At 33.7% G+C, this 14492-nt stretch overlaps 1 long non-coding RNA gene across 1 annotated transcript; it reads left to right on the top strand.

The window, feature by feature from the left end:
• Positions 1–200: 200 nt before the first annotated feature.
• LOC127100971 (uncharacterized) lies at positions 201–1839 on the top strand. Its single transcript, XR_007794551.1, has 2 exons — positions 201–405; positions 576–1839. It is a non-coding gene; the product is annotated as an uncharacterized LOC127100971 (long non-coding RNA).
• The last annotated feature ends 12653 nt before the right edge of the window (positions 1840–14492 follow it).

Genomic DNA, 14492 nt, shown 5'->3' with positions numbered 1-14492 from the left:
ATATATCTAATTTCTAGAAGGCTATTCTAGAATTTTTTTAAAAGATAAGAATTAATTAATTTAAAATATTAGCTAAATTTCTAGAAAGTAATTTATAATCATTAGATTGATTTTATGATGTCAAAATCCCAACCGTTAATTTAAAAATGTGTTTAGTATAAATAGAGATGATTTAGTTGAGTTTATATCAAACAAAAAATTATAAACACTTAATAATGTAAGTATTTATCTTTCCCAAAAATTTCACATCCTCTCCGAAATTCTTAGTCTTTTTCCACTTACCCAAAAGTTCCTTCCAATATTTTAACAAAAATAGATGAAAGACCATGGAAGAAGCCCCAATGCAAATATAGCTATGCAATTTGCAAACAACATCGTGATCGCATTACTCTTTCATTTGCTATGGTGAGTCTCTTTTGAAACCCTTCCTTTGTTTGTAGCTTCAATCTCCTGTATTCAAATTAAACGGAAAAGAAGAGTGGCAGCATTTGACTATGAATTCCATGGATGCAGTACAATTGTTTGATATAATGCATTTACTCTGAAAATTTACTAATTATATTTTATTTTTCCAGTTATACAATTGCCTTTCTATGGGCATAATTACAGTTATGCATTGCGTGGAGTTGAATGCGACCCTGGTCCGTGAGGTTTTGTAAGTAGTTTATGCTTATGCAAGTGACGGGTTCTTGTAATGTGATCTAAAATATGCAAATTACTTTCGGTGAGCCATGAGTAAAGGTACACTACATATTTAGACGGATCTAGCTGGATCTTCTAAAAAGTAGTGATTCATCTTCTAAACATCCAGTGTATGTTACTCATAGGCTCCTAGAAGTAATTTGCATATTTAGATCATTACGGTACTTTTGTCAGATTGCATGCTGGAGTTTCATCATCACCCATTAAGATCTGGTAGTAACTTTCTCTATAAATCTTAGAGGTCACCGCTTGCATCACAAATATCATAAGTTTTTGTTAATGGGAAGTTTGGAGGGAGCATCTGCAGAGAGAAAGTAGTTACTTTGAAGGAACATAATTGTGACTTGTGCGCGTTTTGTCAGATCATGAGGTTATTGACTATGGATAATTTGTTTCTCTGCATGAACTTGACACTTTTAAAAGTTGACATTTTACAAAAACAGATGATAAGTCTACACCAAAAGTTTAACAAAGATTTTTGCTCTTCTATTGTTTTTCTTGAATTTGTTTGATTGTCTTTGAATGTTCTTGTCCCTCATACTGCACTTACTTTACAGCATGGTTGTACTTTCATCTTTGCACAATTGACTTACACAGTGCTTTTATGCGAAAGACTATACAAGAGTTCTTATCTTCTTTTGAAATTTCCTTTCACGGGCACTCTACAAATAAAATATTTATGAGTTATTATTCTCATAGTGTCTTCAATCATGGTACCCGAACTACAATTGTTGACAATTTTATTTTATTTCTAGAGTTATCTTTAAGTAAATTTCAATGGAAGATAGGGACTCCTAAGTCTTTATGCAAAAATAGTTTCTGTTAATTGTACAAACCGTGTATGTACAACTCGACTATAGAGTGAGATGCAACTGGGCAAGAATCTTCAAAGCCAACTAGGCTCATCCAAGCTAAACACTGAAGCAACCAAAATCTTTTTTATTCTTTCGTTTGTGAAATGTCAACTTCAAGGGTTAAGTTCATGCCTGAGGATCAGAATTCTATCTAGCATGTTGTGCGAAACAAGGTTATAATATCAACTTCATCAGATTAGTGTATGCTTCAATAGCTTCCTCAAATTTGAGCTTTGACCAACTATCAATTATTGTTGAAAAAGCAGTGAATTTTGTAACTTTATTTATGCCTTCTGCTCATTCTTCTTTTGTATTGCCTTCATTTTAGCCATTACTTATTAATAGTATCTACCCATGTTATTCTTTCAATGGTTTTGACACCAAACAAATTCATACAATGAATGAACCTGATAGTTATGTACCCTTTGAATTTATGAATCATCTATAATAGTAACACAGTATACTATTGTTATTTAATATAGTTAAACCAAGTTTTTACCTACCATATCATTGTTCAAGACACATTTTGCATCAAGAATCGAGCTATTACTAAAAAGAAAAGAGCATCCATTGATTTGTCTGCTGTAAATTCTATAAATCTATATATACCGCGTGTCCTAATCATGTACTTTATATATAGACTAAAAAGGGTGAGTTTGTGCTTGTAATTGTAGAGTGCAAAATGCTTTGATTAACACTCATGATGAATGAACACATGGGATTGGACGGAAGCATGCCTCATGAACTAAGGGGATTGCAGTTCCTATGTACAATAACTACTTTTTAACCGGAAATAATTAATATTTTGTGGCTGACTTTATTTTCAAGTTGTTCTTTAGCCTTTCTTTGGAGAGATTGGAACAATCATGTGAAACCTTGTTGTCTATATGCACAGAAGATACAGTATCTTTTGCTGAATCTAGCAGCATTAATATTGGAGGGTTGATCATGTTAGTGAATCTTAAAATTGATGCTTGCTATATTAATATGAATTGGAATTTTCTTACTATTCTTTCCTTTGTTGAATATAATAATTGAAAGGAAGTAAGATTTTTTAATCTTCTTCTTTATTCGGAACTTGTTTCTGGGATTGGTAATAGTACGATAATATTAAATGGTCTCTGTCAGACCTTTACCCTTCTGCAAAGCATAAAACTTTGGTTTTCTTGACTGTTAGCTTTGTATTGGGTTGTCATCTTATGTATGTTATGAGCCAGTTTTGTATTAGTAGTTCTGCTGCTATCAGCTATAACTCGATTTGCAGTGTTATGACGCCTAAATGTTATTAATTTTTAAATTGTAATTTTGTATTATATACATGTACAATATAATATGAATCCTATCATGTTTTTCATTTTCAGAAGGAAGCAAGAGTTTTGTTGAATTACCGTCTTGACACTGATCTATAATCATGTCACCAATATCAGATACTACCCTTTATTCTTTCTCATTTTACTTTTGAGCCATTGCTCAAAGCTTTCAGCTTGTAAAAGATGCATTTGGATCTTTGCACGGGGAATGAAATTCGTACATTCAAGCCAGGCTTCTGCTGAAGTCCTCAAATTTTTTTTACATAGTTTCCAAACGATTTTTTTTTTTATACTAGTGGATAAAAGAAAATTTAAACAGATGCTTGTTGCTATTATAGTTTTATGTTTTGTTAATGATATTATTTAAACAGAAGATGTCAATCCTTAAGATTTGTTGCAAAATTTTGGTGTAGGATCATTTGGTCATTTGGTCCTTGTTTACTTTGAAATGCACAAGTGTGTATGTACTCTCAAACTCATAATGCATAAACATAAAACATTGTGAATTTGTCCAACAAAAAATAAAAACATACTCAATAATAAATAATATAAATATAAAACTCAAACACTTCCCCTCAAATTAAAAGATTGAGAAGTTGTCCAAAAAAAAAACATACTCAATAATAAATAATATAAATATAGAACTCAAACACTCCCTCTCTCAAGTTAAAAATTGTTAAACTTTAAACTTGTTATAAATTAATTCTAAAAATAAGCGATAAAACTAAATTAATATTATAAACATCGGAAACAATCACTAATAAGAAGAACCATCATAGAGAGGAGTAACAACCAATGAGAGAAGAAATCGAGAAGAAATCGTTGCGAGGAACCAATAGAGATAGGAGAAGCATCCAAAGAAGGAACAAATCAAAGCAACAAATCAAATTGAATCAAATCAATTTGAATAAAACCAAACTAAATAAAATCATATAAAATTAAACCAATACAATCTAAACAAAATAGATAAACTAATAAGAAAGAGAAAGAGAAACAATCGTATAGAAGAACCAATAATAAGGAGAGAGACAACCAAATAGAAATAGGGAGAGGAGTAACAAAAATAGAAGAGCCAATAAGAGAGAAAGAGAAGCAACCAAACAGAGAAACCAATAAGAAGGGGGAGAATAATATAGAGAGAAACAACCAAATAGAATAACCAACAAGGAGAGGAGTAGCCAAATATAAGAACCTATAAGAGAGAGAAAGAGAAGCAATCAAACAAAAGAACTAATAAGAATGAAAAGATTCAAGGGAGAGAGAAGCAATTAATAAAGAGAGAGTCATCTGAAGTCATATATAACTCAATCCTAATCTTCATGCACACAAAAGTGGAAGATAAGAACAATTTAACATAAGAACTTTTTATTCAATAAACTTATCATTATAAGATCAAAACAAACATGTTCCCATTTTTTTAGGAATTCAATAGCAGAAGCAAACTACATTTAATTTAAGAAGAATTAAATCAAATTTGGGACAAATAAAAAAATAAGGAATGAGGAAGAGATTAGGGTTTCAATAATATGAAAAACATAACTTATACAAATAAGAATTACAAAAATAATATATAATAAGACATAAATACACTAAACAACTCATCAACAATAAATAAAAATCATTTCATATTATATATCAGAAACAACTACTTTGCCATTATATTTAATTCAACTGTAATCAAAACAGAAGAGAATGACATAAAGCAACTATTGTTGTTACCTTTTCTTTCTATTTTTTAAAATTTAGTTGTGAGAAATTTATTGACACCAAAGATATAAGTTGTGTGCAATTAGACCTTGGGACTTTGAATGAGTCGTATGTTAAGTTTTGACAATACAACCCTTATAATATGGTTAGCTATAGATAATGGATTTAATCAAAATATTTTGTTTCTTTTAATGAGTTTTTAGTTTTTTTAAAGATTTTGAAAATTTAAAATTGCATTAACTATTATTTAATTACTATTTGTTGAAATATTATATATCATTTCCTTTTCTTATTTTTTTATAAATTCTTTTATTACCCCATGTCACTTATGCAATTAAAGAGTTGATTGATTGTATTTCCTCTTATAAAAGAAACATCTTTATCCATAATATAATACATCTAATATTATTCTCTACAAGGTATCTTGTGATGTTCCTGAACTTACATCAGTAAACCCTAATTATAGGTTATCGAAACCTAAAAATTCAACCATTATTGTCTGATTGATTGGTTGGATGGAATTATAAATTGCAAAGCCATTTAGGTTCTTACCTACAACAAAACACGCATCACATGTCGTAAAAAATGCTTACTCTAATGTTCTAAACTCTTCTTAAATATATGGTATGAAATCAAAGTTATGGAGCTTAACTAGAGTCAAAAGAATATAACTTCATACTATAATAAGTTGACAACCCTCTAGCAAGAATTGGATTTGTGCTACAATGACAATTGAAAGTGCATTGAAGACAATGTCAAATTCATCGAGAGGCGGGAAAATGACTGTTTTTATTTTTCTTGCAGATTTAAATCAGGGGCTTAATGAGGTTAGAACTCATATTATAGAAAAAAAAGTCTATTATCATCCCTTAAATAAACTTTTTCTAAGATTCGAAGAGAAAAAACAATACAAGAAGTGACAATGGAAAAATCAACCACAAAAAAATCAATACTTCTTACAAAAAAAACCTCGTTGAGGAGAAGAGGATAAGAACGATGGTAAAATTTTTGACAAACCCTTGTGTGAACAATGCAAATATCCTTGGTACATGCAAGTGAAATATTATCATATCCACAAATTAGTTGTGCTTTGAATATGGTTCAAATTTTATATGATTCTAAGTAAATGGTTGTTTATAATTGTTTGGTTGCGGAAAATAAAATGGCAGAAAATAAATTGAGATTTCGATGTTAATAATGAGAAAACTTGTTGGGATTAGATTTCATCATCCTTATCCTCGTGTATAACCATTGGTCAATAATATGCTCTTATACTCAACTATTAATACGCTCACTTGTTGCTCTCATTGCAACTTATCTTTGAAGTTAACAACGTGAGATTATTCGTATTACCTAATAGACGATATACCGCCATATTAAATACATCGTCATTAAGTTCCAACAATGAATACATATATCAATTAAAATTCACAATTACTTTAATGGTTTTCTCAATTATACTTAAAATTGTGTCACTAATTTCTAAAGGATAGAGTAAATAACATAAGAAATAAAGATAGTAAAAATAAATAGCAAAAATTAAAGAGGATAAGGGTCAGAGAGATTGCACCAAAGATTTATTCAAGTTCGACCGAATGTTGGCCTACTCTTGTCCCCAAGAGATCTTCTTGAGATTTTGACTATAAACTTTGAGCTTTTACAAGTTATGTCCATGAACCTTAATACAATATGATCTTGAGATTTTACGGGTTATGCCCATGAAACTTAATGGTGAAATGAAGAGAAGGAGACCCTCCTTTATATAGGAGAAGGAAAATCCAAAAAAGGCACAGATCCATGAGCGAAATTAAAGTCTCAATCGATTAACTTCTTGTCCCAATTAATTGGACAACCAAATTTATCGATTACATTTTCCCAATATGAAAAGATTGGATAGAGAGTTGTTACAATCCATTAAGATGTTGTCCTAATAATTTTTAATCGTTTAGGCCTTCTCCAATTGTTTGGCTTAACTCCCAATCGATTGGGCATTTCAAAAAATTATTTCCAATCGATTGACTTAAGGCCCCAATCGGTTGAGTAGTTCAAAAAATCTTTTAAAAGAAAGTATACAGACACGGCCTTGTAAACATTTTTAATTGATAAAAGAGGTTAAAAATACTTTAAAGTGTGTGTGTGAGTTGCCTTAGTACTTAGGAGTTACTTCCTTACTTTTACAAAAACTCGCTCAGACAGATACGACCTAACAAGCTCTCACACTTCCTCAGTTTCATAACTCTTAGGCTTCCAACATGCTTTGTTAGATATCTCGATCATATAGGAACTTCAATAGAATCTTGAGTCTCTTTACTTGATGAGGCTTGATATATTTTTCCATTTGGGTTACCATCATCAGAGAGTTGAAGGCTATTTCCACCGACTCTAACAACTATTGACGTTGTCGTCATCAAAACTTTGTTAGAACAAGATTTGTTCAAGCTCCTAAAAGGTTTTGATGATAACAAAATATTAAAATAAAACAGGGTTTACTAATGGTTATTCTAGTGTGTAGAATCAAAAGACATTAACCTTGATATTAATCAAGTTAATCACTCAAAAGAACCATTAAGGGAAACAAAATTATTATGAATCTGACGTATCAGAATCAAGCTTCTTGACTCTGATGAGTCTATTGATGAGTTCTAGGTAAGCGTACTGATAATTTCACAGTAATAAAAAGATTGAATCCACAAGGATTGCTTCTAACAAGACAAAATGTGTATAATGTATAAAAACTAGTAAAAGGAGGGGGGTGAGTTTTAATGCGAAAAGTAAATAAGAGATTAAACAAAATTAAAAAAGTGGTCAGGTTGTGTTTTAGAATCTCATATTTCTCTATTGTTGATGTTTGATGCCTTGTATGAATGATCTTATCACTATAACCCCACAACGAATTAACAAAATCGTAATAGCCGATCCCTAATGAAATAACTCACTAACCACTACTATATGCTTCCTATCCCTAGTCCGCCAGCGTAAGAAGGGTAGGCGATGTATAAAATATTAATTCCCTATGCCACTACTTGGGGTCTCCTATTCCTATTCAACCAGGGTAAGTATAACACTTGCCCTAGGTTCAATGCATAGACTAATGGTCAGTATTCCCTATGTGTCCAAAATCAGATTAAAAGAGTATCTCACATAAAAAAAATTATGAACAATAAGAAATTGAGTGGCATTATAAATCAAAAGATTCATACAAAGTCAAATCAACATATTATCCAACAATATTGAAATAGGTTCATGATAACACAACCTAATCTAGAGGAGCTTAGACACTCATAATTTAGATTACAATACCTCAATTGATTTATGAAAATAACATATGAATTCCCTTGAAGTAATGACCCCTAATGGCTTCAAATGCCCTGAAAATCTCCTTTGGTACTCTCCAAATCATGCTTTGCACTCTAATTTTCATAACCCTTGTCAAAATGCAAAAATTCCCCTTAAAAGAGCTCATAATGGATCAGATGCGTCAGAAAAAGCCTAGAAAAAGGGACCATCGTGCGTGTGATGAATTGAATCAAAAATGTCAAGTTTCCACACAATACTATGAAGAATGGGAGACTTACAATCTCACTTACTAGAATGTTATGCCTTTAGGGTCAAATTTAGCTCTATGTTAAGCAATCGTAATTGGACTTATGTAGAAGTCACAACTATCTGAGGTCGGGCAATAAAAATTTAGGTGTTAATGCATGATAGAGATTTGGTATAATGAACAAAACTCCTAAAAAATACCACACACTAAAAGAAAATATCAAGAGGGGTGAACTTATCTCAGTCATACTTGTATTGGTTCATCTGACACAAGGTCATTGATGAACCAATTAGCCTTAAGACATTAGAGATTTCATTGGTCAAATGAGGGAATTGGAAAGAATATGGATGAAGATGAAGAGGGAGGGGAAGATAGAAACACAAATTGATCAAGGGAGGATTTTATCAAATTAAAACCATTCATTTATTTGGGGAGATGAAATGTACATTTCATCAATCCCCTAAACCCAATGGTTTTAATCCAACAAAATTCAAATCAATCTTTACCAAGGCCCAAAAAAATAGTCAAACATCACAAGACCATAAAACTGTCTCAACATAATTTTTACAAAATTAATCAATTAAAAATCAATTTAAAAATGCATTAAAATACAATGTAATTTGGTCAAAACCTAAAATCTCTTCAAAACACCAAATAAATGGCCAAGAGATTTATCTTAGGTCAAAGGACATTAGACAAAAACTTTCATGATATTTGAAAAGTCAGAAGTATTTTTAAACAATTAAAAATATGCACAAAACATTTAATTCATTAAAAATATCAAAATTAATCCAAAAAATAATTTTAATTCATAATATGAAAGAGAAAAATATTTAAAGATTTTTGGTAAAAGTCCCATATTTTTTGGATTAAAAATGAAATTAATATGAATTAAACAAAATAAAAGGATTAAACATAAAATATAAAATAAATAGAAAAATAGAAAAAACAAGGGCCATCACATCTCCCTCATTAATTGAGGTGACAAATCTGATGGCCACACGTGCGTGTTCCATGGTGGACCTTGGTCAATGCAATGTACGCGTGGTAATCAAATGAAACGGTCCAAATTACAATATTTAAACTTGATGAGATGGCCAAGAAGCGTGACAACACACCACCGGAGGTAGGGCTCTGGTCATCTTCTCCGGTGACCTTCATCGGACTGGTCCAACTTCATTTCAATGGAAAATGACAAACAAGGATGCTATTTCAAAGAGAAAATGCTCAGGATCACGAATCTGGCCTCAATTTTCTCCAATTCCAATATATAGAAAGATACAGGGATTTGAAATTTGAGGATCATGAACTGAGTTGCTTCGATTTGACCTCAAAGCAACTCAATCTTGTTGCCTACATTGGTAGGACTTCAGCCAACCAAAAATGACAAAGAATAGTGAAGAATTGAGAGAGAATCGAAGAAATGAAAATTCTGGAAAATCTCCTTCGAGTGAGCTTCAAACTCGTTTGATCTTGCTTCCAATTGGCATTGGCTTGTCTTCAGAAACTTGTAGGAGTTGAATTGGATCAAGGAAAAGCTTGGACTCTTGGAGTTTCAATCTAAAAATAGAATGAGATTTGAAGCTTGATTTTCAAATGAAAACCTTCAAGATTATCCTTTAATGGTGAGGGTTTGGATTGTAGATTCAAAGCTTGGGCATGAGTGTCGCAACGCGAAAAACAACTGGCGGAAAAAAAATAGTTTACAGAGCCGCCACTGACGCTATTCATCCTATGACGAAAAGGAAGCGCAGGACTAACCTAAGAAAGGGAAAAGGAACGGTCTTACGACCAGAGATTACAAGGCACGGGAGTCGGTTACGCAAGGGGAAGGTATTAACACCTCTCACGTCCGCCGTACTCGACGGGATCCACGCTCAAAAGAATAGGAAAAGAATAGAATAAGGTTGCTAATAACTGCTCAAAGAGAATGCACATACTGGAATAATAAAACAGGTGAAGGAAGTGGACTCGGCAGGATGTCGCATCCTGGGCCTACGTAGTTTGTCAGAAACAAACATCAGAGTCGACATAGTTCGGGGAAAGGGGAACATGCTCGCTAGGACATCGCATCCTATGCTTACGTATCTTCTCTATCCAGAGTAAGAATTAGAGCACTCGTAGCTCGGCTAACGCATGCCGAAACAAAACACCAAAAAGAGACGCTGAGACGTCAAAAGAAACACTCAAAAGGAAACAGGATGCCAATTCATGGACTTATATTCGACTCCAAACAAAAACCACAAACAAGGAAACAAAATGCCAATACATGGACTTATATCCGACTCCAAACAATAACACAAACAAGGAAACAGAATGCCAATACATGGACTTACATCCGACTCCAAACAATAGCACACGCTAGCCAGCGAACACCAAAGAAAAAGGTTCTCCGATTGAAAAACTAATAGGGAGTCTGGAACTCAAGCCTAATAGTTGTCACACAAACACAATGAGGCACTGAGACGTCAAGAGAAACAAAAAGGTTGAAAAAAAAAAAGGGCGAACAACAAACTAATAGGGAGTCTGGAACTCGAGCCTAATAGTTGTCACACAAACACAAAGAGATGTTGAGACGTCAAAAGAAACAAAAAGGTTGACACACACAGACTCAAAAAAGAAAAAGGTGAACACACACACAAAAAAACAAAAAGGTGCCCGGAGAGATCTCGCTCGATCTCCTGCCTACGTATCTCATCTGGTATGAGAATCAGGGCGACGTAGTTCCCCTTAACATGGGTACAACTCTCTCCTAACCAGAGACCAGGGAAACAACAAACTAATAGGGAGACTGACTCGAGCCTAATAGTTGTCATGCAATCCATAATCCCTAAGTTGAAGTCTCTAATCATGCATCTAACTCACACAGGAAGCAAGTCAACTCAAAAACATCAACATCAGTGAACAAGTATCACACACTATATCCACACAAAAGGCCCAAACAATGGGTAGGCTTTAGTCAAGAGGGGTCATATCAACCTCGACAAACAAGCCAAACTGTAAGGGTAAACAGGAGCTCTTAACCACTAACATTGAGAGTTAGGGTGAGTAGATCAAAATGGTAATGAGGATGAGACCTCATGCTCTTAACCCTGGCCAGGGTGAGCTCAATGACAAATAAAACATGGGGATCCAGAAAGAGGGACCCTATTCCACTTGACTGACTCTATACAGAGATCTTGGGTACATGTTCTAGAGCATCAGCACGTAGTGCGAGCATAAAGAACGACTCACTGAATAACAGGGGATTGATTGCTAATCCCTTCTATCTGTCAATTGCCTCTTCACTTAGGAGGACTTATCAAGTAACATGCCTCATTTAGAGGTCTTTGGGCACAAATGTAAACAAACACAATCAGAGCCTCATAAGGAGGACTTCAGCCAAAATGCCTGCCAAAAAGGTGACAAGACTTCCAGACTACATGGAGTAAGAAGGCTAAACTACCTCAGTGGTGTATCAACCATAATCCAAAGCTTAAGCAAAAGCAAAGCTAGCAAGCAACTAATGTACCTGTACAAAAGCTTAAACAGTTAATATCTCAATCAGAAAACCAACAGACAAACAGTGGAACTTTCCAATATTTACAACTCAATGAACAATGCTCAAATGCAAGCACTCAAATGAAGCAATGAGCTCAATACTTAGAATCCTACAAAACAACCAAAGGTTAGTGCTCAAAGGTATTTGCATCTCACAAAGTGAGACCAAATCCAACCATCAAGGCTAAATGTCCAAACCTGAAACACAAAGCACAATTAGTTATGTACAAAAACACTAGTGCAAAGGCTAGGTCCAAAATCAAACCAAATGATCAAAACAGAAGTCAATATTTTGCATAATGAACATTCAAACATGTCAAAAGGTGTCCTCAAAAGGACCAACATCAATTCATAAGGCAAAGGCATCAAATGATCAATGCTATACAAAGGCCAACAAATGAGCACAAATTGGACCTCCAAATTAGAAAATCCAAATCAAAACAGAAATGCATCCAATGGCCTTGAGATTTTTTATGAAAGTTCCTCATGTCATAAACAAACAATGTGCAAAAAATCAGATCCAGAAGAGTTCAAATGATAGGTAAACAAAAATGTACAAATTGAATACCAAAAATGTGACACAAATTGTCACAACATATCTTCATGTTCCAAAACAGTGATAGCATATGATAAAAATCTCAAACCAAAGCTCAAAAATCATACCACATGTGAAGATCAAGCACACCAAATTTCAGATCAATTGGATCAACACATAGCATTTCACAAGGCAGTAAACATAGCATATCAATTTGGCAACAAGGTTCAATCAAAAATTCCATATTAAAAATCCAGCAATCAACAAATCCTGAAATAAATCCTATAAAAAACTAGAGATCAAAACAAGAATATGGAAAAAAATTGAGATCAATTTGAAGCATTTTTCAATTTTTTATGATTTTTTGAATTTGAAGAAATAAAATGAAATATCAAATGAAATATGGAGGGAAAATATAATTTGAATAAAAATCAGCATGCATCTACCAGGGATTGAACACACGCTAGGCAGGAAAAGATAATATTCAATTGAAAATCAGAAAAAATGCACAATTCAAGTCTCGAACACGCGCGCTAAAGGATAATGAGGATATTCAAACAATTAAATCCAGAAAACATGCGCCAGGTATCGAACGCGCGCTAGCCAGGTTAACAAGCAACATGAAATGCTGCGTTTCATTTAATATGTGGCAAGCCACGCAAGCGGTCAAAGAACACTCGCAGGCAAAGTCAAAGAATCGAGGCCAATCATAATGCTACGCTAGCACACACGTGGATCCAAGTCAGCTAAAACCCTAGGAATACGCAGAGACGCCAGAACAGTGGTTCCGGTCGTCTTCCCCGGTGGAATTCCGGCGGAGGTTCATGAAATTTTTCCAGAAATGAACGTATCATACATGGTTCGAAAGATCTTTCCACCAGGATCACGAATATGCATTCAAAACAACCTAAAACCTCATGGATTTCACAGATCGAGCAAAAATATTTTGGATCTCAAAACTTTAATTCAACATATCTTCCTCATTTTTCATCCATTTCAAGATCTAAACATATCAGCATGATCACCTAAGTGAGATCTACACAATTATGCACATAAAACATCAAAAAGGTGAGGATCGAATTCAACCTACTTGGAAATGGCAGTGGCTGTACACGTGTCCTCAAGCTCTCATATGCTCCAGATCTTCTCCCTTGCACCTCTTTTGAAGCTTTGAATAAGAAGCAACACTTGAATCCTCTTAGATCTTGCTCAATTTCAAACTTCTATTAACATGTTCAAGCTCATGAACCTGCACGAATCTTGCTCAATTGTCCAAACCAAGGGATGAATCTTGCTCAGAATCACTCCATAATCAAGAATATGCAAAGAGATTTGGTGTTTGTGTGAAGAAAAATGAAAATTGAAATGAGAGAAAAATTGGAGGGAAATGGAAAATTCTAGATCTGAAATTCAGTTCTGAGCAAAAACAGTTAGGGTTTGGCTTTTATATGAGGTGTTAATCACAATGCTAATCCACTTACGCCTTGGTTAATCATGATTAAGGAAATATGAAGAAAAATGCAAAAATGCAAAAATGAGTTTGCATGGCTAATCCACACGTGAACAGTACCATGTTATGCTTCAAATTCACTTAAAACCAACTAATAAACATGATGGAAAAGGTATTTTGCTCATATCTTGAACCAAATTTGAATTGTGAGATTTCCCTCCAAAATACACATGTGAGAAATGATGATCATATGAACTTCTTCCATGCATGGCAAGGCTTGATTTGGAAAGTATTGGTCACAAGGAGTATTTTGCCAAAAGAATGGACCAATTTGGAGTATTGAATCAAAAGTTATGCCACTTTGAAATTCCATGTATACTTTGTGATCATTTGGACATAACTTCCCAACCAATCATCAGATGATCATGAAATAGAACTTTTTGAAAAGGGAAGAGAAAGATCTTCAACTTTCATGTTCACCAAAAATCCATTTGAAGCTTCTTTGATGTTGATAAGTCAAGTTGAATGTGGACCAAAAACTTGCCATTTTTGGAAACTTGAAATTACAGGTCACTTTCCATTTTTGGAAACTTTTGCCATGACTTCAAAATCTTCAAGATAAATGTTTAGAATGAAAAATATACCTCTTTTGAACATGCTTGAGGTGTCTCAACTCATTTCCCCACCTCATAGCCCTCAGCTCTTGCACAGTTGACTTTTTGTGGTCCTCAGATGACCTTGACATGCCCTGATCAACTTGAACCTCCACCCCTTGGGGAAATGGCTCAGAAATGAAACCCTAGCTCGTATAAGCCCAATATAATGATCATGTGATCCTCATCATCAGCAA

Source organism: Lathyrus oleraceus, chromosome 7 (genome assembly GCF_024323335.1).
Source record: "Lathyrus oleraceus cultivar Zhongwan6 chromosome 7, CAAS_Psat_ZW6_1.0, whole genome shotgun sequence".
NCBI classification, from domain to species: Eukaryota; Viridiplantae; Streptophyta; class Magnoliopsida; order Fabales; family Fabaceae; genus Lathyrus; species Lathyrus oleraceus.
Note: the sequence above shows the minus strand (reverse complement) of the source record. Positions and strands in the feature narration are given on the sequence as shown.